The sequence below is a fragment of the Arachis ipaensis genome, chromosome B05 (assembly GCF_000816755.2).
Source record: "Arachis ipaensis cultivar K30076 chromosome B05, Araip1.1, whole genome shotgun sequence".
Taxonomy (NCBI): Eukaryota; Viridiplantae; Streptophyta; class Magnoliopsida; order Fabales; family Fabaceae; genus Arachis; species Arachis ipaensis.
The window spans coordinates 108,482,520-108,488,716 of NC_029789.2; positions in this window are offsets into that span (position 1 = coordinate 108,482,520).

Here is a 6,197-nt window from a genome sequence, read left to right on the forward strand (position 1 = left end):
CAAATCTCGGGCAAAGTATGGACTATTAAACATTTCTGGAAAGCCCAAGATGTGTACTTTTCAACACAATTTAGAACGCACCAATTGGGCTTCTGTAGCTTCAGAAAATCTACTTCGAGTGTAGGAGGGTCAGAATCCAACAGTATCTACAGTCCTTTTTCAGCCTCTGAATCAGATTTTTGCTCATGTCCCTCAATTTCAGCCAGAAAACACCTGAAATTATAGAAAAACACACAAACTCATATTAAAGTCCAGAAATGTGATTTTTGCATGAAAACTAATAAAAATATAATAAAAAGTAATTAAAACATATTAAAAACTATGTAAAAATAATGCCAAAAATGGTATAAATTATCCGCTCATCACAACACCAAACTTAAATTGTTGCTTGTCCCCAAGAAACTAAAAACAAAATAGGATAAAAAGAAGAGAAAATACAATAAATTCCAAAAATATCAATGAAGATTAGTTTCAATTATATGAGCAGGACTAGTAGCTTTTTACTTCTGAAAAGTTTTGGCATCTCACTTTATCCTTTGAAGTTCAGAATGATTGGCATCCATAGGAACTCAGAATTCAGATAGTGTTATTGATTCTCTTAGTTCAGTATGTTGATTCTTGAACACAGCTACTTTATGAGTCTTGGCCGTGACCCTAAGCATTTTATTTTCCAGTATTACCACCGGATACATAAATGCCATAGACACATAACTGGGTGAACCTTTTCAGATTGTGACTCAGTTTTGCTAGAGTCCCCAGTTAGAGGTGCCCAGAGCTCTTAAGCACACTCTTTTTGCTTTGGACCACGACTTTAACCACTCAGTCTCAAGCTTTTCACTTGACACCTTCACGCCACAAGCACATGGTTAGGGACAGCTTGGTTTAGCCACTTAGGCCAGGATTTTATTCCTTTGGGCCCTCCTATCCATTAATGCTCAAAGCCTTGGATCCTTTTTACCCTTGTCTTTTGGTTTAAAGGGCTATTGGCTTTTTCTGCATGCTTTTTCTTTTTTTTTCTTTTTTTTCTTTATTTTTTGCCATTTTTTTTCGCAAGCTTTGTGTTTTTCACTGCTTTTTCTTGCTTCAAGAATCAATTTTATGATTTTTTAGATTATCAATAACATTTCTCTTTTTTCATTATTCTTTCAAGAGCCAACAATTTTAACATTCATAAACTTCACTATAAAAAATATGCACTATTCAAGCATTCATTCAGAAAACAAAAAGTGTTGCCACCACATCAAAATAATTAAACTATTATCAAGATAGATTTCGAAATTCATGTACTTCTTTTTCTTTTTCAGAAAACATTTTTCATTTAAGAAAGGTGAAGGATTCATAGGACATTCATAGCTTTAAGACATAGGCACTAAACACTAATGATCATGTAATGAAGACACAAACATAGTCAAAACATAAAGCATAAAAACCAAAAACAGAAAAATAAATAACAAGGAGATTAAAGAACGGGTCCACCTTAGTGATGGTGGCTTCTTCTTCCTCTTGAAGAACCAATGGAGTTCTTGAGCTCCTCAATATCTCTTCCTTGCCTTTGTAGCTCCTCCCTCATGGCCTTTTAGTCCTCTCTGATTTTATGGAGGATAATGGAGTGCTCTTGGTGCTCCATCCTTAGTTGCCCCATGTTAGAACTTAATTCTCCTAAAGAAGTGTTGAGTTGCTCCCAGTAGTTGTGTGGAGAAAAATACATCCCTTGAGACATCTCAGGGATTTCTTGATGAAGAACTTCCTCATGATCTTGTTGAGGTCCATGAGTGGGCTCTCTTGTTTGCTCCATCCTCTTCTTAGTGATGGGCTTGTCTCCTTTAATGAGGATGTCTTCCTCTATGACAATTCCAGCTGAATTATATAGGTTACAGATGAGATGAGGGAAGGCTAACCTTGCCAAAGTGGAGGGCTTGTCCGCCACCTTGTAGAGTTCTAGAGGTATGATCTCATGAACTTCTACTTCCTCTCCATTCATGATACTATGGATCATGATAGCCCGGTCTATTATAACTTCAGACCGGTTGCTAGTAGAAATGATAGAGCGTTGGATGAACTCCAACCATCCCCTAGCCACAGGTTTGAGGTCAAGCCTTCTTAATTGAATCGGCTTACCTCTTGAGTCTCTCTTCCATTGAGCTCCTTCCACACAGATGTCTATGAGGACTTGGTCCAACCTTTGATCAAAGTTGACCCTTCTAGTGAAAGGGTGAGGATCTTCTTGTATCATTGGCAAGTTAAATGCCAACCTCACATTTTCCAGACTGAAATCCAAGTAATTCCCCCGAACCATTGTGAGCCAATTCTTTGGGTTCGGGTTCACACTTTGATCATGGTTCTTAGTGATCCATGCATTAGCATAGAACTCTTGAACCATTAAGATTCTGACTTGTTGGATTGGGTTGGTGAGAACTTCCCAACCTCTTCTTCGAATCTCACGTTGGATCTCCAAATATTCACTCTTTTTGAGCATGAAGGGGACCTCGGGGATCTCCTTTTTCTTGGCCACAACTTCATAGAAGTGGTCTTGATGGACCTTTGAGATGAATCTCTCCATCTTCTATGACTCGGAGGTGGAAGCAATTGCCTTCTCTTTCCTCTTTCTAGAGATTTTTCTGGTCTTAGGTGCCATTAATGGTTATGGAAAAACAAAAAGTAGAGCTTTTTCCCACACCAAACTTAAAAGGTTTGCTCGTCCTCGAGCAAAAGAAGAAAGAAAGGAGTAGAAGAAGAAGAAATGGAGGAGATAGAGGGGAGTGTTGGTTTCGGCCAAGGGGGTAGGAGTGTGTATGATGTGTGAAATTGAAGGTGGTGAGAAGGGGTATTTATAGGGTAAGAGAGAGGGGGAATTCGTGTATTAGGGGTTGGGTTTGGGAGGGAAATTGTTTGAATTTGAATGATGAGGTAGGTAGGGTTTTATGATAGATGGATGTGAGTGGTGAAGAGGTTGTGGGGAAGAGTGTTATGGAGAGGTGTGAAGAGGAGAGAGAGTGAGTTGGGATAGGTAGGGATCTTGTGGGGTCCACAGATCCGGAGGTGTCAAGAAATTCTGCTCCCTGCACCTTTCTGGCGTTTAAACGCCCCCTGTGTGCCATTTTTGGCGTTTATCGCCAACTCTGCTACCTTTTTTGGCGTTAAACGCCAGGCTGATGCCCCTTTCTGGCGTTTAACGCCCATCAGACACCCTTTTCTGGCATTAAATGCCAGTTTGTCTGCCAATTCTGGCATTTAACGCCAGCCAGATACTAGACACCCTTTTCTGGCGTTAAACGCCAGTCTGCCTGCCATTTCTGGCATTTAACGCCCAGAATGCTGCCAGATTGGGAGTTAAACGCCCATTCTGCTATCCTTATTGGCGTTTAAACGCCAGTAAGCCTGTCCTCCAGGGTGTGCTATTTTGTATGCTGTTTTTGATTTTGCTTTAATTCTGCAGCTGTTTTTATGACTTCACATGATCATCAACCTAAAGAAAACATAAAATGACAACGAAATATAAATAAATATAATTAAATATCATTGGGTTGCCTCTCAATAAGCGCTTCTTTAATATCAATAGCTTGACAGTGAGCTCTTAGAGAGCTTCACAGAGACTCAAAGCTTGATGGTGGCCTCCCAACACCAAACTTAGGAGTTGAGTGCGGGGGCTCTGTTTGACTCTGTATTGAGAGAAGCTTTTCATGCTTCTTCTCCATGGTTACAGAAGAAGATCCTTGAGCCTTAAACACAAGATAGTCCTTATTCAATTGATGGATTAACTCTCCTCTATCCACATCAATCACAGCTCTTGCTGTGGCTAGGAAGGGTCTTCCAAGGATAATGAATTCATCTTCATCCTTCCCAGTGTCTAGGATTATGAAGTCAGCAGGGATGTATAGGCCTTCAACCTTCACTAAGACATCCTCTACAAGTCCATAAGCCTATTTCATTCATTTGTCTGCCATCTCTAGTGAGATTCTTGCAGCTTGTACCTCAAAGATTCCTAATTTCTCCATTACAGAGATTGGCATGAGGTTTATTCCTGACCCTAAGTCGCACAGAGCTTTCTCAAAGGTCATGGTGCCTATGGTACAGGGTATTAAGAACTTTCCGGGATCCGGTTTCTTCTGAGGTAAATTCAGTTGAACTAAAGCATTCAGTTCATTGATGAGCAATGGAGGTTCATCCTCCCAAGTCTCATTACCAAATAACTTGGCATTCAGTTTCATGATTGCTCCTAAATACTGAGCAACTTGCTCTTCAACAATATCTTCATCCTCTTCAGAGGAAGAATACTCATCAGAGCTCATAAATGGCAACAGTAAGTTCAGTGGAATCTCTATGGTCTCTATATGAGCCTCAGATTCCTTTGGTTCCTCAATAGGGAATTCCTTAGTGGTCAGTGGACGTCCATTGAGGTCTTCCTCATTGGAAATCACTGCCTCTTCCTCCTCTATAGTTTTGGCCATGTTGGGTATATTTATGGCCTTGCACTCTCTTTTTGGATTCTCTTCTGTATTGCTTGAGAGAGTACTAGGAGGGATTTCAGTAACTCTTTTACTCAGCTGACCCACTTGTGCCTCCAAATTTCTGATGGAGGACCTTGTTTCAGTCTTGAAACTGAGAGTGGTCTTAGATAGATCAGAGACTATGGTTGCTAAGTCAGAGAGGCTCTGCTTAGAATTCTCTGTCTGTTGCTTAGAAGATAATGGAAAAGGCTTGCTATTGCCAAACCTATTTCTCCCACCATTATTATTATTGAAGCCTTGTTGAGGCTTCTGTTGATCTTTCTATGAGAAATTTGGATGATTTCTCCATGAAGGATTATAGGTGTTTCCATAGGATTATCCCATGTAATTCACCTCTTCTATTGCAGGATTCTCAGGGTCATAAGCTTCTTCTTTAGAGGAGGCTTCTTTAGCACTGCCGGATGCAGCTTGCATTCCAGTCAAATTCTGAGAAATCATATTGACTTGCTGAGTCAATATTTTATTCTGAGCCAATATTGCATTCAGAGTATCAATATCAAGAACTCCTTTCTTCTAGGTCATCCCATTATTCACAGGATTTCTTTTAGAAGTATACATGAACTGGTTATTTGCAACCATTTCAATGAGTTCCTGGGCTTCTGCAGGCGTCTTCTTCAGATGAAGAGATCCACCAACAGAGTGGTCCAATGACATCTTGGACAATTCAGACAGACCATCATAGAATATACATAAGATGCTCCATTCTGAAAGCATGTCAGAAGGACACCTTCTGATCAATTGCTTGTATCTTTCCCAAGCTTCATAGAGGGATTCACCTTCCTTCTGTCTGAAGGTTTGGACTTCCACTCTAAGCTTGCTCAACTTTTGAGGTGGAAAGAATTTGGCCAAGAAAGCATTAACCAACTTTTCCCAAGAGTTCAGGCTTTCTTTAGGTTGTGAGTCTAACCATCTCCTAGCTCTGTCTCTTACAGCAAAGGGGAAAATCATAAGTCTATAGACCTCGTGATTAACCCCATTGGTCTTAACAGTGTCACAGATTTGCAAGAATTTAGCTAAGAACTGATGAGGATCTTCTAATGAAAGTCTATGAAACTTGCAATTCTGCTGCATTAGAGAAACTAATTGAGGCTTAAGCTCAAAGTTGTTTGCTCCAATTGCAGGAATTGAGATGCTTCTTCCATAGAAGTCAGAAGTTGGTGTAGTAAAGTCACCAAGCATCTTCCTTGCATCTCCACCATTGTTATTATTTTCGGCTGCCATCTCTACTTCTTTTTTGAAAATTTCTGTTAGGTCCTCTCCAGAGTTTTGTGCTTTAGCTTCTCTTAGCTTCCTCTTTAGAGTCCTTTCAGGTTCAGGATCAGCTTCAACAAGAATGTTCTTATCCTTGTTCTTGCTTATATGAAAAAGAAGAGAACAAAGAGAATAATAGAATCCTCTATGTCATAGTATAGAGATTCCTTTATATGAGTAGAAGAAGAGAAGAATAGAAGAATGAGGTAGAGAGAGAATAAAGAGAATTCGAATACAGAGAGAGGGAAATGGTTCAAATTTTAAGAAGAAGAGAAGTGTTAGTAATTAAATAAAATAAATAGAAAGAGATGAGAGAGAGTATTCGAATATTAATTTAAAAGAAAAGAAAAATATTTTTTTTATTTTAATTATTAGTTAGAATTCGAATTTATTAAAAGAAATAAAATAAAATTAGAATTCAAAACAATTAGTTATTTA